This window comes from Bufo bufo, chromosome 2, assembly GCF_905171765.1.
Source record: "Bufo bufo chromosome 2, aBufBuf1.1, whole genome shotgun sequence".
In the NCBI taxonomy this organism is placed as follows: domain Eukaryota; kingdom Metazoa; phylum Chordata; class Amphibia; order Anura; family Bufonidae; genus Bufo; species Bufo bufo.
Window position 1 is genome coordinate 94,031,965 of NC_053390.1, and position 25,453 is coordinate 94,057,417.

General features: G+C 44.2%; 1 protein-coding gene across 1 annotated transcript in view; it reads left to right on the plus strand.

Moving 5' to 3' along the window:
* Positions 1-25,453, plus strand: part of IPO11 (importin 11) — a 565,426-nt gene that overhangs the window by 356,118 nt on the left and 183,855 nt on the right. The gene's annotated exons all lie outside the window — the stretch shown is intronic.

The following is a 25,453-nucleotide window of genomic DNA, read 5'->3' on the forward strand; positions in this document are numbered from 1 at the left end:
AATAAATACACGTTAACAATAAACATTAATTTTCAGCAGATTTGTGTAGGATCTAAAAAAAAAAAAGAAAATTCCCAGAATATCGGTATAAATTATCGGCTATCGGCCTGAAAGTTCACAAATTATCGGTATTGGCCCTAAAAAATCTATATCGGTCGATCCCTAATATGGACAAGGATAAGGCTACTTTCACACTAGCGTTAATATTTTCCGATATTGAGATCCATCATAGGTTCTCAATACCGGAAAAAAAACGCTTCAGTTTTGTCCCCATCCATTGTCAATGGGGACAAAACGTAACTGAACAGAACGAAGGGCTCAAAAATGCATTCCGTTCCGTTCTCATACCGGAGAGCAAACCGCAGTATGCTGCTGTTTGCTTTCCGTCCTGGGATGCGAAGCAAGACAAATTCGTCATGACCAACAATGCAACTCATTTGGGATGGATCCGTTTTCTCTGCCACAATAGAAAACGGATCCGTCCCCCATTGACTTTCAATGGAGTTCATGACGGATCCGTCTTGGCGATGTTAAAGATAATACAACCGGATCCCTTTATAACGGATACAGATGGTTTTTAACGGAAGCGTTTTTGCTAAACCCTGCCGGATCAGGCAAAAACACTAGTGTGAAAGTAGCCGAAAACTGTTCTATTAGGGGCCAGCTGTTTCGTTCTGCAAAATACGGAATGCACACGGACGTCATCCGTATTTTTTGTGCATCGCAAAATACATACGGTCATGCACATGAGCCCTAAAAGTTGTGGAAGTTCAGAATATCTTATTTGGAACCTATCATCAATGTCCTTTTACATGGACCGAGGTTCATACAAAAAAAATTTATTCACATAATTGCCTTGTATAACGGTGGGCCGATCACTGAATCGGATCTTTATCTGTCACATAAAATCATTGTTTGGCATCAACATGTCTCCCATAAAACACCCAGCTATGTCGTGCCAGCAAGCAGTGAACCGGTCACTTACTCCCATACATGTAAATGGGGCTCTGACCTCCGCTTAAGATTCAGTGATTGTTGGGAATGAACCATTCGTTCCTGATAATTGCCTGTGAAAGTTCTCTACTGTACATCATCTGCCCTTTGTTAGATTCATATTGGCAGATTATTTTGCATCTCTAATAACAATGCATTTAGGACGATATTTGTAATAATAAATCAATTGAATAAAAATATTGCAAAGAATGCACACGAAATCCAACTAGTAATTGTAGCACGTGTCATAAATTGCCAGATTAAAAATTCTACGCCAGCCTTCATATCCCCTGCGCCGCCAGAGGGTGTGCTCAATTTCTGACAAGGTGCAGGCCTCTTGATAAATTGAGCACATCTTCTGGAAATCTCTGCATTTAGATTGAAATCTACTCCAGCTCGTAGCTAACATACGGTACATTTGAATCATCATTTACATCAGAAAACGGACTTAAAGGGAACCTGTCACCTGGATTTTGTGTATAGAGCTGAGGACATGGGTTGCTAGATCTCCGCTAGCACATCCACAATACCCAGTCCCCATAGCGCTGTGTGCTTTTATTGTGTAAAAAAACCCGATTTGATACATATGCAAATTAACCTGAGATGAGTCCTGTACGTGAGATGAGTCAGGGACAGGACTCATCTCAGGTTAAAGGGTTTCTATCACTTCGTATGACATAATTAGCTCTCAGACACTAGCGATCCGCTAGTGTCTGCTCTGGCCAACCATCCTAATATAACAGCTTTTGGGGCAGCCGTTTTGCTAAAAAAATAACTTTTATAAATATGCTAATGAGCCTCTAGGTGCTATGGGGGCGTCATTAGCACCTAGAGGCTCGGTCTACCTTCATACACAGCCACCGCCCAGCGCGTCCCTCCAGCCCGCCCATCTCCTGCTGAATGCGATCCTCCGTGTGACGCAACGGACGAATTCTCGCGCATGCGCCGTGCGCGGCTGTATTCGGCGCATGCGCAGTGAATGTCTGACCGCTTCCCTGCTCAGACATCTCCACTGCGCCTGTTCCTTGGAGCACTATGACGTCATCGGCGCAGGCGCAGTGGAGATGTCTGAGCAGGGAAGCGGTCAGACATTCACTGCGCATGCGCCGAATACAGCCGCGCACGGCGCATGCGCGAGAATTCGTCCGTTGCGTCACACGGAGGATCGCATTCAGCAGGAGATGGGTGGGCTGGAGGGACGCGCTGGGCGGTGGCTGTGTATGAAGGTAGACGGAGCCTCTAGGTGCTAATGACGCCCACATAGCACCTAGAGGCTCATTAGCATATTTATAAAAGTTATTTTTTTAGCAAAACGGCTGCCCCAAAAGCTGTTATATTAGGATGGTTGGCCAGAGCAGACACTAGCGGATCGCTAGTGTCTGAGAGCTAATTATGTCATACGAAGTGATAGAAACCCTTTAATGTGCATATGTATCAAATCTTTTTTTTAAACAATAAAAGCACACAGAGCTATGGGGACTGGGTATTGCGGATATGCTAAGGGGTTTTGCCATGATTGATGTAAAAAATTAGACATCACATAGTACATGACAGTCTCTTTCTAACAAAGCTAGACCCAGCACTGTACCTCACATGGATCCAGGGATCTCCTCATTCATTGCTCCAATTGATGTGCTACATTTATTTCAGGATGGCAGCTCAGGGGGCGTGCACTTTCTCAGGGGGGTTGTGCGACCTTTATATGCCAGAAAACTGATGTGGGGCCATTGTAAATGACCCCCAATGTGTTTTTAAATTACCATTAGTTTATGTTTACTGTATTTATATTTTCCATTTTATCTGGAAACAGAAGGCCGAAAAAACTTTTGTAAGTATAGCAAAAAAAAAAAAAAGTTTAAAAAACAATTTTTATTATTTTCCAATATTTGTCTCCTCAGATGTTAAAGAAAATTAAAATCCATTTGCTTTAAAGGGAACCTGTCATGTGGATATTTGTTTATAATCTAACTAATTATATTCAATCATTAACTACTAAAAAGTACCTTAGATGTATTCACTTACTGGTGTGACAGATGGTTACCTCATAATATACACACAAAGATGTCGCATGCTAATGAGCTGATTTGAGTCCAGCGTGATGTCATTGAGTCCAGCGTTTATTTAATTAACAGCGATAGCCACTCCCCTGCCCACCTGCTGCTGATTCATATGGAAAAAAACAGTCATTCAGCAGCAGGTGGGCGGGGAGAGTCAGGAGCTCATGAATATTCATGACTCATCATTATCAGCTGGAGCTTTACGTATGGACTGCTGTATGGAAAAAGTTAACAGTAAGAGGGAGCTCCCTCTCCCATCGGGGGGCTGCTGTGCCTTTGCAGCCCCTTGATGGAGAAGGAGAGAGCCCCCCGACAGCCCCGTCCTTACCCTTCCCCGTCTGCGAAGTTCTGACAACTACTGAGCAGACGGGGAAGGTTCCCATGGCAACAGGACGCCGTCTCAGGCATCCTGCTGTCCATGGTGCTGAACAGATCTGTGCTAAAAGCAGAGATCTGTTCAGACAAAGTGTAAGTAAAATACAGTACAGTACAATATATATTGTACTGTACTGTATTATACAGACATCAGACCCACTGGATCTTCAAGAACCAAGTGGGTCTGGGTCAAAAAAAAAAGTAAAAATCAAAAAACACATTTATCACTGATTAAAAATGAAAAAAAGAAAATTCCTTACACATGTTTGGTATCGCCGCGTCCGTAACGACCTGATCTAGAAAACGGTCATGTTACTTTACCCGAACGGTGAACGCCATAAAAATAAAAAACTATGATGAAATTTAAATTTTGCCCACCTTACTTCCCAAAAAAGGTAATAAAAGTGATCAAAAAAGTCGCATGTACGCCAAAATTGTTACAATCAAACCGTCATCTCATCCCGCAAAAATCATACCCTACCCAAGATAATCGCCAAAAAACTGAAAAAACTATGGCTCTCAGACTATGGAGACACTAAAACATGATTTTTTTTGTTTCAAAATGAAATCATTGTGTAAAACTTACATAAACAAAAAGAAAGTATACATATTAGGTATCGCCGCGTCCGTATCGACCAGCTCTATAAAAATATCACATGAGTTAACCCCTCAGGTGACCACCGTAAAAAAATAAAAATAAAAACGGTGTAAAAAAAGCCATTTTTTGTCATCTTACGTCACAAAAAGTGTAATAGCAAGTGATCAAAAAGTCATATGCACCCCAAAATAGTGCCAATAAAACAGCCATCTCATCCCGCAAAAAATGAGACCCTACTTAAGATAATCGCCCAACAACTGAATAAACTATGGCTCTTAGGCTATGGAGACACTAAAACTTTTTTTGTTTTAAAAAATCATTGTGCAAAACTTACATAAATAAAAAAAATTGTATACATACTAGGTATCGCCGCGTCCGTGACAACCTGCTCTATAAAATTACCACATGATCTAACCTTTCAGATAAATTTTGTAAATAACAAAAAAAAAAACGGTGCCAAAAAAGCTATTTCTTGTTACCTTGCCGCACAAAAAGTGTAATATAGAGCAACCAAAAATCATATGTACCCTAAACTAGTACCAACAAAACTGCCACCCTATCCCATAGTTTCTAAAATGGGGTCACTTTTTTGGAGTTTCTACTCTAGGGGTGCATCAGGGGGGCTTCAAATGGGACATGGTGTAAAAAAAAACAGTCCAGCAAAATCTGCCTTCCAAAAACCGTATGGCATTCCTTTCCTTCTGCGCCCTGCCGTGTGCCCGTACAGCAGTTTACGACTACATATGGGGTGTTTCTGTAAACTACAGAATCCGGGCCATAAATAATGAGTTTTGTTTGGCTGTTAACCTTTGCTTTGTTACTTGAAAAAAAATATTAAAATGGAAAATCTGCCAAAAAAGTGAAATTTTGAAATTGTATCTCTATTTTTCATTAAATCTTGTGCAACACCTAAAGGGTTAACAAAGTTTGTAAAATCAGTTTTGAATACCTTGAGGGGTGAAGTTTCTTAGATGGGGTCACTTTCATGGAGTTTCTACTCTAGGGGTGCATCAGGGGGGCTTCAAATGGGACATGGTGTAAATAAACCAGTCCAGCAAAATCTGGCTTCCAAAAACCAAACGGCGCACCTTTCACTCTGCGCCCCGCTGTGTGGCCATACAGTAGTTTGCGGCCAGATATGGGGTGTTTCTGTAAACGGCAGAGTCAGGGCAATAAAGATACAGTCTTGTTTGGCTGTTAACCCTTGCTTTGTTAGTGGAAAAAATGGGTTAAAATGGAAAAGTAGGCAAAAAAATGAAATTCTCAAATTTCATCCCCATTTGCCAATAACTCTTGTGCAACACCTAAAGGGTTAACAAAGTTTGTAAAATCAGTTTTGAATACCTTGAGGGGTGTAGTTTATAGAATGGGGTCATTTTTGGGTGGTTTCTATTATGTTAGCCTCGCAAAGTGACTTCAGAGCTGTAGTGGTCCCTAAAAATTAGGTTTTTGTAAATTTCTGAAAAATTTCAAGATTTGTTTCTAAACTTCTAAGCCTTGTAACATCCCCAAAAAATAAAATATCATTCCCAAAATAATTCAAACATGAAGTAGACATATGGGGAATGTAAAGTCATCACAATTTTTGGGGGTATTACTATGTATTACAGAAGTAGAGAAACTTTTGGTAAATTAGGTATTTTTTTATGCAAAAAAAATACCTTTTTTGACTTCATTTTACCAGTGTCATGAAGTACAATATGTGACGAAAAAACAATCTCAGAACGGCCTGGATAAGTCAAAGCGTTTTAAAGTTATCACCACTTAAAGTGACACTGGTCAGATTTGCAAAAAATGGCCAAGTCCTTAAGGTGAAATAGGGCTGAGTCCTTAAGGAGTTAAATCAGGGATCTGCAATTGCGGACAAGAATAGGACATGCTCTATTTTCTTGCGGAAATGCGGACGGTAAGATCAGGGCCGCGCTCTGGAAATGCGGATGCAGAAAGCATATAGTGTGCTCTCCGCAACTCTTACGGCCCCATAGAGAATGAATTGGTCCGCACCCGTTCCGGCTAATTGCGGAACGGATGCAGACCCATTCTACGAACGTCTGAATGGAGCCTTAGACAGATTTGTGAACAATATTTGAGAGTAATGGGTCTTTTGTGTATGTAGAAAATGTTCCAGATCTTTGAGTTCATGCAAGATGGGTGCAAAACCGAAAGCGTTGCGTTTATATTTTTGGTCAGTGTATTTCTGATACATAGTATGTCCGCCAAGAGGCCATAAAAAGACCTTTGGGTGACACAGATTTTTTATTTATTTTTTATTTAGCACTTTTTCCTTATTTTATTAGTATTTTATTAATATTTTTTTTTATAATTGGTTTATTACTTATTTTGTTAAATATGTTTTTACCACATATGTCCCCCAAGAGACCATAAAAAGACCATTGGGGGACATTGAACACTCTTTTATTTAGCACTTTTTACGTAAAAAAAAAAATAATAATCAAATTTTTGTCCCAAAGAGGTCACTGAAAGACATTTTGGGGGAGACAAGATTTTTATTTTTATTTTTTTGCATCCAAAGGAACCCCATTTACAGAGGAAACTAGCCTCCTGTGGGGGCTTTGTGCAAGACAGTGCTGATCAAGGTCTACTGACCCTGCAGCTCTGCTCTGCTCTGACCCTGAGACACCCGACGATCGTGTGATCGCTGGTCCAAAATGTATAGCGCTCATTCAGAGTCATGCTACTGTCACGGCTGTAGGTGAGCAACTAGAGCATACACAGATAATAGAGCCACTGACCGGACCCAAACTAGGGAGGATAAAGGGTGACCCCTGTCAGACCCTCAAAGCTTTCCCTATGCTGCTAAGCACATACCCGGATCCTAATGGTGGAACGAGGCATGCCCGCGTACCTAAGACTGATGACCACTGTAACCCCTACAATAGTGGAAGGGGCACGGCCACCGGTGCCCTGCTCAGTATATGGAGGGAACCGTGGTCGCCTCGGATCCGGTCAGAAAACAAACAGATACACTACAATGTCTGCACACTTAGCTGAAGGTGCTGCGGCAGCAGAGAAGACGGATCCAAAGACAAGTGGCAATATCCGGAGTACTTGCTGCAGCAGAACAAAGGTCCAGTGAAAAGATAGCATACGAGTGAAGATACTCAAGCAAGAGCTACAACTCAAGTGAGAAATATAATCCACACTCTACAAAAGGAGGAGGGGTAATTTAAAGACAGAGAAATCAAACATAGGAGGAACAGCTGGAAGGAAGGAACAGAAAGTAATGACCTCATCCCAGGGGCGGAGAAACAGAGCAGTGAGAACTCCTCCAAGCTCTGGTAGTGACATCATCACAGGGGTGGAGAAACAGAGCTGTGAGAACGTCTCAAAGCTCTGGTAGTGACAGCTACCTATTAGAGTAGGTCAGCTATTGTTTTGTTTGAGTAGTCTCCAAGGCATTGCTCCCGGTTAGCCAGAATCCTACTCCACACTGATGAGGGGCAACACTCCGAAACAGCTGTCTGTGGATGGATAACTGGCTTAGGTCTTCCCCGTCAAATCCTTAAAAAGAGCAGGATCTTGACATATGGGCCACTTAATATGGTGGATTTGGTGATCTCTGTAATGGGGACACTCCTTTGCTTGGTTTTCCTTCCTTTGAGGGATATCTGGCTTTCACTGTGTTGAAGACCCATAACTGGGGCTCCACGGTTATTTTGCATATTGCTGTTTCCCAGGGAGCTTTGCACTTTGGATTGCTGTGTTGAGGCTCTTAAATGAGGCTGCACAGTGTTTTCTGTAGCTGGTCTCCCCAAGATCAGCTATTGTTCTATTTGAGGAGAAGGCAGAAATGCTGATAAACTGCTTCTGCCTTCTCCTCGGCTCCCTTGCTGTCACTGATGGCCTGGGACCCGACCTTCTCCTACTACAGTGCAGGAGCAAGAGCTGTAACGCTGCACTGTGCGGCGCTCTGTCCAGCAGCACGGGAGCCGCAAACCTTGGCTGTGGGAGCCTCATATGTCCTGCGGGTTGTGCATCTGTGGTTTAAAGGAAGAAGAAAGGTCTTTGGTGTAATCACACGGAGATGCAGAAATGTGAAGCTCTTGTTTTTATCAGATTAGACATAATTCTGAAGTATGAAGTCATCTGGTGGTTATCACTTAGACTTTTTTTCTGGAAAGTACTGTTTCTTTTTGCAGAGAGAAGTGTATGGATGGGGGGCACTCGACTATCTGGAACCAATGGATGATCGATCCGGTGTTATAATTGTGTTAAAATTGTATTTAATCTTTTTGCAGAGATCCAGCAGCTGTGTGGAGTCTTAAAGGGGTTGTCCTGCCATTTAAATTGATGACCTATTGTCAGGTTGTCAATATCTGATTGGCGGGGGGTCAGACACCCAATTTCCCTGCCAATCGGCCTTTTGAAGAGGAAGCGGCGCTCCATGCAAGTTATGCTGTCACTACCAGAGCTTTGGGACGTTCTCACAGCTCTGTTTCTCCACCCCTGTGATGATGTCACTACTAGAGCTGGGAGGAGTTCTCACTGCTCTGTTTACTTTTGGTTTCCTTCCTCCCAGCTGTTCCTCATGCGTTTGATTTCCCTCCTATTGTAGGGCGTGGATTATAGTTCTCATTTCAGTTGTAGCTCTTGCTTTAGTATCTTCACTTGTAGCTATCAGTTCACTGGACCTGTGTTCTGCTGCAGCAAGCACTCCGGATATTGCCAGCTGTCCTTGGATCCGTCTTCTCTGCGGCTGCAACACCTTCAGCTAAGTGTACAGACATTGTTGTGTACCTGATTGTTTTCTGACTGGATCTGAGGTGGCCACGGTTCCCTCCATATACTGAGTAGGGCACCGGTGGCCGTGCCCCTTCCACTATTGTAGGGGTTACAGTGGTCATCAGTCTTAGGCACGTGGGCATGCCTCGTTCCGCCATTTGGATCCGGGCATGTGCTTTAGCAGCATAGGGAGAGCTTTGAGGGTCTGACAGGGGTCACCCTTTATCCTCCCTAGTTTGGGTCCGGTCAGTAGCTCTTTTACTGTGTATACTATTGTTGCTCACATACAGCCGTGACAGATGCTTCCTCTTCACTACACTACAAGTCATCTCCTGTGGAGCAGCAGCGCAGTGTAATTACAAGTGCTGGCTCCCTTCAAGTGAATGGAGTGAGTACTTGTCATTAGTGATGGCCAATTTGCATTGTTCGCCCGCGAACATATGCGGGCTGCCATCTTTTTTCACAAGTCCGGCGATGCACAGGTAAGCCCTTACCTGTGCCTGTGTGCGAGCCGGTCTAAAAACAAGTGCGGTCAGCGGGAGCAGGCAGTTCCGAGAACAGCCACCGGGGGCCTTCATCGGGCAGTTCTCGGAACTGCCTGCTCCCGGTGACCGCATTTGTTTTCAGACCGGCTCGCGGCACAGGCACAGGTAAGGGCTTACCTGTGCCTCGCCGGACTTGTGAAAAAAGATGGCAGCCCGCATATGTTTGTGGGCGAACAATGCGAACTGGCAATCACTGCTTGTCATTACCCTGTACCACCGTGACTTATGAGATGACGGGCAGTGTAATGAAGAGGAAGCAGCGCTGGCATGGAGTGTCATGTCCTCTTCAAACAGCTGATCAGCTTCGTGCCAGGTGTTGGAAATGATCGGCTGTACGGACACCTCAATCATCGTTCGGACACCTTATTGTTCATCCTTATACTGTGGAGGAGATTGCTGCATGTAAATGCAGTGCTTCACTTCCACTTAACAAAAAGCCGACTGACGATAAGGAACGCTTCTTTCCCCATAATCGGCTTCTCTCTGCCCTGTGTGAACCCACCTTTCCAGGCAGTGCACCCTGGGAAAAGTATGCAAAATAGTTCTCCACCAGAAGGATGGATCTAATGCCTTGACTAGAGATACCAGCCAAACTGAAGACGCCAGTCAGATCAGTAGGCAGCATTGTTCCTTCCAAGAGCTGCTTCAAAAGCCTCCCACCCAGCCAACCAGAACTGAAACAGTGCTGTCTGCAGACGGGTGTCTCTGGTTATCCTAGTCATGTCTCAAGCCTATATTATGGGTGGGACGTTGGCTTACAGGCTAGCTACCTATAGATGGTAAGGAACAGACAGTTTTCTTCCTTCTGGAGGAAAGGTAATTTGCATTCAAATGAGTTCAACATTATTGCACCACGGACACTGAAAGCTGAGCTAATGAAATCATTCACCATCCTGTTAGGCGACGTTAACATCTGTGCTGTGCTTTCCATTTTTCTGTTTCTAGTCCGTGACTAATTGGACACAGAATTCTCCTTTGTATGGCCAGCTCTACCTTACATTGCGTATGTACCAGGCAGGTTTGTCACAGTGCCTCATTTTCCTAGAAAAGCCCTAAGGCCTAGTTCACACAATCGTTTTTTTTGTGTTCCGTATACGGTCCGTATACGGAACCATTCATTTCAATGGTTCCGCATTAAAAACGGAATGTGTTCCGTAAGCATTCCATTTCCGTTTTTCCGTTCCGTACAAATATAGAGCTTGTCCTATATTTGGCCGTAAGTCACATTCCGTGGCTCCATTCAAGTCAATGGGTCCGCAAAAAAAAACTGAACACATACGGAAATGCATCCGTATATCTTCCGTATCCGTTCCGTTTTTGCTGAACCATCTATTTAAAATGTTATGCCCAGCCCAATTTTTTCTATGTAATTACTGTATACTGTACATGGCATACGGAAAAACGGGAAGGAAGCGGAAACACAACGGAACTCAAAAACGGAACAACGGATCCGTGAAATGCGGACCGCAAAAAACTATAAAAGCCATACGTTCGTGTGAACTAGGCCTAATGTTGAGCACGTTACAGAGGACTTCTGACAGCTCGTTTGCGAACGACTTGAATAACAATTGTGGTGCATCTATTCCTATGACTTTATGTTGTGCCATCTCTCTATTGTTTCTAATGGAAGCATTTTTATTTATTTTTTTATAAATATCTTTATTAATTTTCTTAGGGCATAACAATGTAAAAAGGTATCTGATCACAGAGAATGGACACAACAGGTACATTTATACAATATTACCCGTGGTGTCAAACCACATATATATGGACTCACAAGTATCGAGACCGAGAACACCTCAGATTAGTGCCAATTCTCTGTCACCCATGTCAAAACAAAACCATCCCTCCCCACCCTCCCCCCATCCCCCCCACTGTACCTGACCTGGTACGGCCGCCACGAGGGGCAGCAGGCGCCTCGCGCCCTCCTTCTGGGTGTCTCCCAGACCATCATAGGACAAATTACTGTATGGTTTGGACTAGCAGTGGTGTTTTTTTTTTTTTGTTTTTTTTAGTTTAAAGGTTATTGAAAGTTATTTATATAGAGGTTATGTTCGGAGAATGGTAGGTCATCAGTTCCAGCCCGGTGATACATCTGTTTTAGTCATTTCTCCGCGGCTGTACCCCTGTTTCTATTATTTATTTCTCGCCACGATGTTTCATGCACTCGAAATCTGTTACTCTTGCCATTAGGCTTTGCCATTCGTATATTGTGGGTGGTCTTTCCTTCACCCAATGTCTAAGAATTATTACCTTGGCCAATAGGAGTCCCTTCAACCAACGGACCTGCTCACTTTTGGTTATTTTGTTTTTGTACTCGGGGGGGGGGGGGGGGGGGGGGGGAAGAGTCCAAGCACAGCTACTTGTATAGTTAGGGGAAGGTTATTCCCTATTAGTTCCGCCAATTCCTGAAATATACTATCCCAAAAGGTCTTGATAACTGGGCAGCCCCATATCATATGAACGTACCCTGCAGCTACAAAAGAGCATTTCAAGCAACGGAATTATTTTCCCTTGTTCCCATACATTTTAGTTAGGAAACTCGGGGTAACATATAACCGGTGTATTATTTTAAATTGAGTCAAACGGTGCTGTCTTGAAAGGGAGGCCTTCTTGATATTTTGATATATTTCCTGCCATTGTAGAGGGTTACATTCCCCTATATCCGCCTTCCATTTATCTACACTTTTAAATTTAGTGACCGTGCTGAGTTCCTCTATTAATCTCCTATAGATTAGTGCAACCCTAACTTTATTTCCTAATGAATTGTGACAATATGATAGAAATCGCGGAGTGCCAATTGTCAAAGATGCTTTTTTAAGCGTGTATGCTAGTGCATGTTGTAATTGCAAATATCTATAGTGTTCTAATGCGGTGATTGGTGTCTGCTGGAGCATTTCCCCTATTGGTTTAATTTTCCCTTTCGTGCATATGTGTGAGAATAACGTAATGCCTCTCCGAGTCCAGTAGTCATTTTCGTTAAGGGCCAGGAATTCCGTTAGCGAGGGGTTATCCCATAGCGGGGTGAACTCCAGAACATGGGGGCCTGGATAAGTTTCTTAGTTTTATTCCAAACCTTCTGTAGCGATGAGCCAATGGGACAAGAGTAATCCACGCGCTCCAGGAATCCGGATTCCAATATGCTAAATATATTATGTGTGGGCTGTTGATGTTGTCCTAAAATATGGGATATTAATAGCCCATCCCCCGTGTTGATACACCATTGTAGCTGTGAGCATAGATAATAGCTTTGAAAATGAGGGAGGCCAAGACCACCATTACTTCCAGCCAGTCGCAAATATTGCAACTTAATGCGGACCCTTTTCCTGCCCCATATCAGATCGTTAATCAGTCGATCGATCAAATTAAAAACACTGTCTTCGATCCAGGCAGGGCAAGAGCTAACCGTGTACAATATCCAGGGTAACAGAATCATTTTGATCAGCGCGATTCTATTAACCTGAGAGAGCGGAAGTTTCTGCCAGACCCTAATCTTCTCCCTTATTTGATCAACTAGGGGGATGATATTTAGCATATTATAATCCCTAATGGTGCTGCTAATTTTTATTCCTAGGTATTCTAAGTGATCCATTGGGACGATAATTCTGACCTTTAGATCGTTTTGGGGCGGTGCCCGATTGAGGGGGAAAAGGACGGACTTTGTCCAATTTATCTCATATCCCGCGACACTGCCGAACTCCTCTATTATTTGCATAACACGTGGGACGCTTCTCCACCCATCATTTAGGTAAAGCAACACATCGTCCGCGTATAAACAAATCTTGTCGTCCCTCCCACCGAATCCCGCAATGGTAGGCTCCGCCCGTATCCTACAAGCGAGGGGTTCCATAAAGACTGAAAGCCTAATGGAAGTTTAGAAATGAATTCCCTGCAGTCTGCAATAAAGGAGAGGGGGCAGTGTCCTGATTGGCACAGTCCTATACTATCCAATCAGTGTTGCCAGTTTCAGACTGTGCAGGGACACCCCCCAACTGGTAACACCCATCCAGACCTTTATTGCAGATTGCTGGCAATTCATTTATAAACTTTTAGCAGGAATAATAAAGGAATGGCACAACATAGAGTCAGAAGAATAGATGCTCCAGAATTGTTATTACATGGGGAATGTAAATTGTTAGTAAAAAAAAATGATGTGTCAGGAGAGGAAAGGTCCTCTTTAAAGAGTAACTAAACTTTTGTATCCATTTTTCTTAAACTGTCCCTAATGCCCTAATAACAGTTTTTGTAATATAGTTTATTAATGTATTTTGTATTGTTATTACACTTTTCCCTACCTAAAATGCACGTTTCGCTGTGTGCTTAAAATCTACTTCTCTGTACACCGCTGACTTCTCAGCCGAGTACGGAGTTGACATTTTTATCAATGGGGCCGCAGTGAAGGGAGTACGGGCAGGAGGGCACATTGCTGCTCCTGCCCGTGCTGCCCAGAGGTTTACTAACTCCTGGCATAGTATTATGCCAGGATTAGCTGAGCGGAGCTGCTCCTGTGCCTGCTTCACTAAGCTAAGAGCTGACATGCAGGACTCTTAGCTTAGCAGAGCAGGCAGAAGCAGGAGCCCGCGCCGCTCAGCTTATCCTGCCATAGCATGCAGTTACAGAGTACCCATGTGCAGGGTTCCTTGCTAGGGTCTCAAAAGATCCGGGGCCCAAGCCCCAATGAATATTGCCCAATTCTCAGTCTAAGTCAACCATTCGCCTCTCCCCCTGCAAACACTAGCACTGAAGACATTTTACTGTACTTGCTATACGGTAGCACGTACCTTTCACATCCAGTGCCTCCCAGGTGATGTCTCCTCTGATGTATATCTTCTCTGTCATCATCTTCTCCATTCGGTCCGGACAACTTCTTTCAACCGCGCTTCGTCTCTGCAGAGTGTGAAACACAGACCTCTTAGCTTCCTCACTTTTCTCTACCCCTAAATACTATCCTGAAGAAAAATGAGTGCCCCCTCATAGTAATAGTACTCCTCATAGTCCCACCAATAGTAATTCTCTTCTAGAATGCCCTCATTAGTAATACTGCTCCCTACAGTGCCCCCACAGTGATAGTGCTCCCCAAGAGCTCCTCCATTAGTAGAAGAGCCCTCCGGTATTAATAATGTCCTTACAGAGCCCCTAGTAGAAATAAGAAATAAGGCCCCCTATTGTTATCCCAGTGGTTATACAGCTCTCTACAGACCCCTCAGTAGTAATAAGGCCCCCATAAAGCTCTTAATAGAAATAATGCGGATCTATAAGTCCCTCCTATAGAGCCCCCAGTAGTAATAAGAACGCTTAATATCCCCTGGATTTAAAATGTCCCCACAGTGCCCCCAGTATTTATAGTACCCCCTACTGTTATAATGCTCACCCTGAAGTGCCCCAGTATTTATATCGCCCCCTACTGTTATAATGCCCACACAGTGCCCCTAGTATTTATATTGCCCCCTACTGTTATAATGCTCTCCTTGAAGCACCCCCAGTATTTATAATGCCCCCTGCAGTGCCCCCTGTAGTTATATTCCTCCGTTTACTGTCCTCAGAAATTATAATTCCTCAGCCCCTCCACCATACAGTCCCATGTATATAACATTATTTCCCTCCTCTGCCATAGAGTCCCATGTAAATTCCATCACACCATCTCTCCTGCCCCCCTCCAATATACAGTCCCATGTAAATAACATCCCTCTCTATCTACAGCCCCCTCCAAAATAAAGTCCAACATAAATAACATCACCCCCTCCCCAGCCACCTTCAACATACAGTCCCATGTAAATAACATCACCCCTCAATATTCAGTCCCATGTAAATAACATCACTCCACCCCACTGTCCCACGTAAAAAACTTCAGCCCTAACATACAGTCCCAGTTAAATAACTACAACTCCCAACATTGCTCTACCTCTAACACTGAATAATCTACCCCTTCACTTACCTCTCCTCATGTAGCAGACCTCACCACAGCTTTTTCCAAGGACTTCTCTTCGCTGCTGAGCCGTCATCTCCTGCACTGGTCACATGATGGTGACATCATCGCAGGTCCTTTTCAGCTACTACATTTAGAACTGATCACATGGACTGTGATGTTATCACAGGTCCTTCAGCTCTTGCAAGGCAGTAGATTCAGTTGTATTGCTGTTCTGAGGATGGTAATACAGTTATATCTAACAGGCAGGCAGTACATTCAGGGCCTGGGACAAAACATCAGGGGCCCAGGCCCCGAATGTTTTAACCTAGCAATGCCCCTGCCCATGTGCTGTGCCAGCATTTAGTAAACCTCGGGGGAGAAGGGGGGCACGGGCAGAAGCAGCAATATGCCCTCCTGCCCGTACTCCCTGCGCTGCGTCCCCGTTCATAAACTGTACTGAGAAGTCAGCGGTGTACAGAGAAGTAGATTTTAAGCGAACAGCGAAACGTGCACTTTAGGTAGGGAAAAGTGTCATAAAAATACAAGAAACATTAACAAACTATATTACAAATACTATTATTAGGGCATTAAGGACAGGTTAAGAAAAAATGTATACAAAGGTTTAGTTACTCTTTAAGCACATGACAGAGGCACATAGGCCCTGATTGATCATGCCTTCAATCCTGACTTCTGTCTCCAAATAGGGTCTTTGTGACTTTTTGCATTTTTACACCACTCGCTCCAGTTTTGGAATATGGATGGGTAAGTGGTCCTGGTTAGGCTACTTTCACACTCGCGTTTGGTGCGGATCCCTCATGGATCTGCACAAACGCATCCGTTCAGATTATACAACCGCATGCATCCGTTCAGAACGGATCCATTTGTATTATCTTTAACATAGCCAAAACGGATCTGTCTTGAACACAAGTCAATGGGGGACGGATCCGTTTTCTATTGTGCCATATTGTGTCAGTGAAAACGGATCCATCCCCATTGACTTACATTGTGTGTCAGGACGGATCCGTTTGGCTCAGTTTCGTCAGACGGACACCAAAACGTTGCAAGCAGAATTTTGGTGTCCGCCTCCAAAGCGGAATGGAGGAGGAACGGAGCCAAACTGATGCAATCTGAGCAGATTGTCATCCATTCAGAATGCATTAAGGGCAAAACTGATCCGTTTAGGACCGCTAGTGAGAGCCCTGAACGGATCTCACAAACGGAAACCAAAACGCCAGTGTGAAAGTAGCCTTAGCTATCTTAATGAGTTGCACTCCAGATAACTGGGACTTTTTTTTTTTTAAAAGGTCGCAATCTCACTCCAGTAGGAGGATGGAGAAGGAAAACGGGAGGAGCTTTCCTAACAAAAGTGTTAAAGGGCATCTGTCAGCAGATTTGTACCTATAACACTGGCTGACCTGGTACATGTGGACTTGGCAGCTGAAGGCATCTGTGTTTTGGTCCCATGTTCATATGTGCCCGCACACTTGAGAAAAAAGTTTTAATATATGGAAATGAGCCTCTAGGAGCAATGGGGGCATTGCCGTTGCACCAGGAGACTCTGTTCTCTCTACTACTGCCTCACCCTCTGGACCAGGCAGTGAAAATATCATCACACCTGACCCCTGTCAATCAAAGTGGAGAGCGTGCTAGAGCTTGTAGATGTAACAGCAACGCCCCTGTTGCTCCTAGAGATTAATTTGCAGACAGATATATGCCAGAAAACTGGCGTACATCAGTTAGTAAATGACCCCCAAAGTTTTTAACCCCTTCACGCCCAGCACCGTACATGTACGTCGCTGGGCGGGTGTTTAACCTGCTGCTTCTTGCAGGCACTCGCGGCTAATGTCCGCAACCAGCAGTAATGCCGATCGTGGACATTTAACCCCTGAGCGTGCTGAAAACCGAAAGCTTTCGGTGGTGCTTCGGTTCCCCCGCGTGCTGATCGGAGGAGCCGGAGCGTGTATGCAGCAGCCCCTGTCTTTATGAATGACAGGAGGCTGCTGCATAGTATTTCCTATGGAGCCCTTGGCTGCAATTGGGCTCCATAGGAAAGTAGTGAAATCATCATAGATTCCAACACAAGTGCATTGGAGTCTATGATGATAGCAATCTAATGATTGCATGTTATAGTTCTCTAATGGCCAATTCGCCGTTTTTGGTTGCTTCATTTTTTGCACAAAAATTTTATAAAAAGTGATCAAAAAGTCATCCACACCCCAGAATGGTATCAATGAAAAGTTCAGATTGCCCCACAAAAAATGAGCCCCCATACAGCTCCGTACACATAATTGCAAAAAAGTTATAGGGGTCAAAATATGGCGACAAAAAAATTTAACTTTTTTTTTTCCCTCCACTTAAAAGAAAAACTATACATATAAGGTATCGCCAGATTCATACTGACCTGTAGAATAAAAGTAACTGGTCAGTTTTATCGCACATCTAACGTCGTAAATAAAATAAAAGACGTAAAACTGTGGTGGAATTGCTTCTTTTTTTTTTTTTGCAATTTCTGCCCATTTGGAATTTTTTTCCCGCTTCCCACTACATCATATGCAATATTAAATGGTGGCGTTGGAAAGTACAACTTGTCCCGCAAAAAACAAGCCCTCATATGGCTATGTGAACAGAAAAATAAGAGTTATGGCTCTGGGAAGACAGGGAGCGCAAAATGAAAATGCAAAAAATAAAATAAAAATTTGGGCCTTAAAGGGTTAAAGTGCCACTGGTTTAATATTTACCAATGAAAAAAATCTATTGGGTTTATTACACAAATCCATATTTTTAATGGGGTATTTCAGGAGATTACACGTGATGGCCTAACCACAGGATAGACCATCGCTAATTGGTACTAATTGCACTGCCAAAGCAGTTCTGCAGTACCTACACGGCCATTTTCAGAACAATGGAAGTCTGTGGGACTATTCACTTTACAGTTTTTTTAAAAGCCATCAAAAAATAGGACATGTCCCATTTAGGCTGTTTAAAGGGGAGCCGTTTTAATGGCGGTTTCTTAGAAAGTATACGTTAGAAAATGGCCATTAAAAATGGGACGTTTCTCTGTTTTTATCGAGAGGATAGCCATCACTTGTAAAATCCTGGACAGCCCCTTTAAGTTTGATACGCAGAGGCTGTACTGAACCCTTCAGAGTTCTTGTGGCTCTCTACTACATAACCCTAGAACAGGGTCGGCAACCTCCGGCACTCCAGCTGTTCTGAAACTAATCCTCCTTTCACTTCTATGGGAGTTACAAGAACAGCCAAGTACATGTGCATGCTGGGAGTTGTAGTTTCACAGCAGCTGGCATGCCGAAGGTTGCTCATCCCTGCCCCAGGCATTGCATATTTCACCTGCTCTATTCTCGGACCATCTCCGCTCCTTACCGTAAAAATTCCAATAATAACATATTATATGAAATACTGCCTATACAATTCCCTCGTATTGTATCTAAAGTGCCTTCTAACCAGATCTGCGTCTTCGTAGAGGCGTCCTAGTTAAGATTTGTGTGTTCTTGGTAAATGCAACATTCAGAATCCTCCGTTTCTGTTTGACTTGCTTGACTTCAGCCTGAACGGCATGTCTTTCCAGGAAAATCACTTTCACGTGAAATTCTTAGAGAAATTGAGATGCGTAAAAGTGGCAGCTGTCACAAGATTGACATTTATCTTAAAAGTGAGTCTGGGAAAAGCCAGAGACCTGCTGGGTGCTGCTTGAAAGGTTTACGAGACTCTTCAGACGCAAATACGAAAATGCCTCATCGGTCGGTTGATGCGGTGCTCAGTGAGACAGTGACAAGTGTGTGACCTACCATGTAGAGGAGAGCATGCCGTGAGGCTGGAGTCTACATTTACTTGCACTACAAATTGGTAATTATGTTTAGATTGTAAAATCTGTCGATAGAGTGGCCTTGTTGTTTGCAGAGGATATAGTTTCATCTAAAATTCAATTATTATAGTACATATCCCTATGCTTCTGAAATGTGTAGGTCCTCCCAGGAGACTAGGCTCTTCATGGAGTCATCCTACGTTCATGAATGGTTCAGAGATGGCTACAGGAAGTACAGATGTAGCAGGGGTAACACACACACTCCTGACTCAGATTTCTTAACTGATTGCGTTATCTTGAAACAAAAGCCATTGAAAAGCAATTGCTTAACCCATTTAGTTTTGATAACATGTCTCATAAAGCATGTGTGTTAACCCTGCTACATCCGTAGTAATGCAAGCACCCTTGGTTTAGGTGTGGATACCTGAGCAAGTACCCATTAGTGTGCTGCCAGCCGAGAAAAACTCAGGTTCCTGACAACCACAGATTTACAAGAGGGCACTGTGTGGTTATTATGTTTAAGGGTATCTGTCAGCAGATATGTCCCTATGACACTGGCTGACCTGTTGCATATGCACCTGGCAGCTGAAGGCATCTGTGTTGGTCCCATGTTCATATGTGTCCGCATTCCTGAGAATAATGATGTTTTAATATATGGAAATGAGTATCTAAGAGCAACGGGGGCGTTACTAATGCACCTAGAGGCTCTGCTTTCTCTACTACTGCCGCGCCCTCTCTACTTTGACAGGACCAGACAGACTTGATCATGCTTACACTGCCTGGCCATGTCAATCAAAGTGCAGAGAGAGCAGATCCTCTAGGTGTAATGGCAACGCCCCCATTGCTCCTAGAGGCTCATTTGCATACATTAAAAGGATTCTGTCACCTCCCCTAACCGAAAATCAGATTTTAAAGCATTCATGTAGCACAGCTTACCTTGAATCGGCTGTGCTCTTTTATCTTGTAATCCGTCCAGTAGTTTATGATAAAAACGACTTTTATGTTTATGTAAATTAGCCCTGAAGGTGCCCAGAGGGGCGTTTTGTTAGCTTTAGTGTGCCCAGTACTGCCCCTCTTACGGTGCCCAAAACGCCTTCCTTCCGACTGCCTAACCGCCCACAGCCTCTCATCCCTCTCCTCCCCCTCCCTCACGGCCGAACTATCTCTCGCGCAGGCGCAGTACCCACTGAGGGCTGCGCCAGTGCGATCTGCAGGAGACTGAGGGCAGGAGCTTCATCTTTGTCACTGGGCATGCGCCGAGCCCAGTGACGTCAGATGCTCGCTCTTCCCTCAGTCAGCCTGGTGAGGAAGCGCAGAGGATTGCCGATCGGCTGCTGCACCCTACGTTTTCTCCAGCCTGTCTGCCTGCCAGAGTGAAGCCAGCCAGCGATTTCTTTCCCCACCCTCCCTCCTGGAAAGAAATCCTTATTTTTTGGGAGAAAATAGGTATTATTATACGTAGGGTGCAGCAGCCGATCGGCAATCCTCTGCGCTTCCTCACCAGGCTGACTGAGGGAAGAGCGAGCATCTGACGTCACTGGGCTCGGCGCATGCCCAGTGACAAAGATGAAGCTCCTGCTACATGAATGCTTTAAAATCGGATTTTCGGTTAGGGGAGGTGACAGAATCCCTTTAAAACATCATTTTTCTCAGCAGTGCGGTCACATATGAACATGGGACCAACATAGATGCCTTCAGCTGCAAAGCGCCCATGTAACAGGTCAGCCAGTGTCATAGGTACAAATCTACTGACCTTAAGGCTGGGTTCACACTTGAGCGTATTTGATATGCGCGTTTAACGCGCGTTTTTGTCGCGCGTTTTTGTGTGTGTTTTTGTCCATAGTCAATGCGCGTTTGACGCGCGTTTGTGTGATTGACAGCAGTGTCCTATGGCCACAAACGCGCGACAAAACGCCCCAAAGAAGCTCAAGAACTTTTTTGAGCGTAGGGCGTTTTTCAGCGCGTTCAAACGCGCTGTAAAACGCTCAAGTGAGAACCAGGGCCATAGGGAAGCATTGGTTTTCACGTGTTGAGCGTTTTACAGCGCGTTTGAACGCGCTGTAAAACGCTCAAGTGTGAACCCAGCCTTAAAGGGGTGTTGTGGTTGGTAATTTAAAGAGGACACTGTGGCTTTAGGCTATAAGGTGTCAGGAGAGATTTTAAGGGACAATCATCCCTTGCACGTTTTCCCTGAAAGAATTTCTCAAAAATGCATCACTTCTGAATGAGTATACTTAGTGCTGATACGATCGCTTATTTCTTGGAAATGATGGTGGTGATACATGGAACAATCCTTCATCACATAAGATAGAGAGTGGGTACTATAATCTGATGACCGAAAATTATTGTTCAGCTTATAATCACTTTTTTTCAGCGCTTGGAACTGTGTGGAGGTCTGGCACCTGGTATATAGAGTCTTACAGGCAGTTCCTTCTGAGAAAAGTATGCAAAATAGCTGTCCTCCAGAAGGAAGAGAATTTGCTTTCTAGTGCCACCTATAGGTTGGTGGTGATCATTACATGATATAATAGTAAAGTGTTGTCGGTCATATTTTGCTGACAGGAAAGGCCCCATCAACTCTTTGATCACAGTCCAGTAATCTGCTCTTTGGGGTTCCTGACATGTACACGGTTATTAGATTGATCCTTACTAAGCCTGATGATATATACAAAGACCCTGACTTCCAGACCTGCCACGCTCCAATGATCTGTTTCAAACTAAATCTCATACATTCTTACATCTTCTGCGGAGGCATTCATAAAACACTTGAATTTCCATTCTTGGACTTTTAAAATGTGACCATATTAGCGTTTAAATTTTTAACTTTTGCCAGGCCCTTCATTTTTATGGAAAAGGGTTTTGCTAGACGTTACAATAGTGGCCTACTCCTAGGATAAACCACCCCTATGCCCAGTATTGTAGCTTAAATGGGTGCAGTACCAGACATAGCCGCTGTGCCAGGTAATGTAGTGAAGGGGCCACAGCACTTTAGCAATTACCACAGCCTTTGTTCTGCTTGTCAGTGGAAGTCTCAAGCTTTCAGATGCCACCAGCCATATACTGATGGGCGGTTCTGAGACTAGGCCATTAAAGGGAACCTGTCACCAGAGACGGGAGGGAGTATCCAGCTCTTTGCATAGACACAGTTGTGGTACACCTGACCCTTTTATTGATCCGAGGCTCCGTGCCCAAGTTACAATACTTTTTCTTAATTCGCAAATTAGGCCTTTAGTGCAAAGAGTGCATTGCTGTGGCCAGCTGCTTTCCTACTGCCTGGCCCTGACAATCAAAGCACTCAGGGAAGGGCTTGCCATGGAAATGAGTAGAGCACGAGAACAATGGCGACTCCCTCATTGCACCAAAGGCCTAATTTGCATATTAAGAAAAAGTATCATAACTCTGGAACGGAGCCTCAGATCTATAAAAGAAAAACGGGGTTTTAAGCAGGTGAACCACAGCTATGTGTCTATGCAAATAGTTGGACAGGGAGGTCGCTGATGAAAGATTCCCTTTAATGTAAAATCCCAGAATACTTACATATCGGGAGGCTGAAATGGTTTTCTTTCCAATAATGCAGCTGATTCCTGAAGGGCCCTTATAGTCAAACCTAGTGAGACTCTGCTTCCAGTTTTGGTAAGGAAGCTTGTGAACACTTTGGTTTGCATGTAAATTGATGATAAAATGCAATCATGGCACAATCTAGGTTTTTGCCGCTGTAGTCTCTTCTGTTCCTTCCCCATATAATGGGGTATCTCCAGTACCGCACTATGGGGTATCTCCAGTACGGCACTATGGGCTATCTCCAGTACGGCACTATGGGCTATCTCCAGTACGGCACTATGGGCTATCTCCAGTACCGCACTATGGGCTATCTCCAGTACCGCACTATGGGCTATCTCCAGTACCGCACTATGGGCTATCTCCAGTACGGCACTATGGGGTATCTCCAGTACCACACTATGGGGTATCTCCAGTACCGCACTATGGGCTATCTCCAGTACCGCACTATGGGCTATCTCCAGTACCGCACTATGGGCTATCTCCAGTACCGCACTATGGGCTATCTCCAGTACCGCACTATGGGGTATCTCCAATACCGCACTATGGGGTATTTCCAGTACCGCACTATGGGGTATCTCCAATACCGCACTATGGGGTATCTCCAGTACCGCACTATGGGGTATCTCCAGTACCGCACTATGGGGTATCTCCAATACCGCACTATGGGGTGTCTCCAATACCGCACTATGGGGTGTCTCCAATACCGCACTATGGGGTATCTCCAATACCGCACTATGGGGTATCTCCAGTACCGCACTATGGGGTATCTCCAATACCGCACTATGGGGTATCTCCAGTGCTTTATCATTTTCTTCATTGTATTACATTTCTTTCTTCTTTCGTCTTTGTGTTTTAGCTTTTTATCAACATAATTTCATGATGTGCTTCCTGCTGTCCTGAACAAAAAAAAGCCTTCAATTTTTTTTAAAGTAAACTTTTTTTTTTTGTCACAGACAGGAAACATAAAAACCCTCTAAGAGGACTTAAAAATAAAAACTTGTTAGCCCAAAACTTGTTGCTCTTGAGCATGAAATAATAGTTCTGGGAAATAATGACTCACAGGAGCTTTCTGTTTTGAATATGGGTTTGGTTTTGAATATCATTTTACAGTTTACACTGCCTATAGAAAGTATTTGTGATTTATGATGTAACACTATTGACTTATGGGGTTTTAAAGAAGCACTCCAGCAAATTTCTTGTATATACTGTACAATGCTAACTCATATTTTGTGTAGTTAATCCCAGAGCTGGAAGGCAACCGTCTCACTTGTACTTTCCTTACCACTTTTCTTGTAATTTGTATCTACTTGGATTAAAAGTGTCCTCAGTCGGCTCGTGCGGCTTTCCTCGTATCCCTCTGTCCTTGGTTACTTTCGGCTAAGGCCTCTTTCACACTTGCGTTGTCCGGATCCGGCGTGTACTCCATTTGCCGGAATTGCACTCCGGATCCGGAAAAACGCAAGTGTACTGAAAGCATTTGAAGACGGAACCGTCTTCCAAATGCGTTCAGTGTTACTATGGCACCCAGGACGCTATTAAAGTCCTGGTTGCCATAGTAGGAGCGGGGGAGCGGTATACTTACAGTCCGTGCGGCTCCCGGGGCGCTCCAGAATGACGTCAGAGCGCCCCATGCGCATGGATGACGTGATCCATGCGATCACATGATCCATGCGCTTGGGGCGCCCTGACGTCACTCTGGAGCGCCCCGGGAGCCGCACGGACGGTAAGTATGCTGCTCCCCCGCTCCCCGCTACACTTTACCATGGCTGCCAGGACTTTAGCGTCCCGGCAGCCATGGTAACCATTCAGAAAAAGCTAAATGTCGGGTCCGGCAATGCGCCGAAACGACGTTTAGCTTAAGGCCGGATCCGGATCAATGCCTTTCAATGGGCATTAATTCCGGATCCGGCCTTGCGGCAAGTGTTCCGGATTTTTGGCCGGAGCAAAAAGCGCAGCATGCTGCGGTATTTTCTCCTGCCAAAAAACGTTCCGTTCCGGAACTGAAGACATCCTGATGCATCCTGAACGGATTTCTCTCCATTCAGAATGCATTAGGATAATCCTGATCAGGATTCTTCTGGCATAGAGCCCGACGACGGAACTCTATGCCGGAAGAAAAGAACGCAGGTGTGAAAGAGCCCTAAGGGTACTTTCACACTAGCGTTTTTCTTTTCCGGCGCTGAGTTCCGTCCTAGGGGCTCAAATCCGGAAAAGAACTGATCAGTTTTATCCCCATGCATTCTGAATGGAGAGTCCGTCCTTCAGGATGCATCAGGATGTCTTCAGTTCAGTCTTTTTGACTGATCAGGCTTTTCAGAAAAACGTAGCATGCTGTATTTTTACCTCCGGCCAAAAATCCTGAACACTTTGACTGAACGCCGGATCCGGTCTTTTTCCCATTGACCTGCATTAACGCCGGATCTGGCACTGTGTGTTTAGTAAAACCGGATCCGGCTTTTGCATGTTAAACCCGAAAAATTTGAAAAAAAAGTTAAAGTCCATAAATGGCGGATCCTTTTTTTTCACTGCATTTTTTCATTGTGATCAAAATCCTGATCAGGATTCAAATGTAATCCGTTTTCACACGTTTTTCCGGATCCGGCGGGCAGTTCCGGTGTCGGAATTGAACACCGGATTAAAACAACGCTAGTGTGAAAGTAGCCTAAATCAGTGTTCTTTCAGCAGACGATGCTTTCCTAGTGTTCACCTCTATTTACTAGTTTGCAGTAATGAAGTTTCACGTGGTTCTCTTCATTTAAGGAGTTTCCTGCTGCTTTAAAATGGTCATATTTAAAATCTGGCAAATGCAGCAAAAATGTCATGTCTCCTAGCTAGTTTCAACATCCAGCT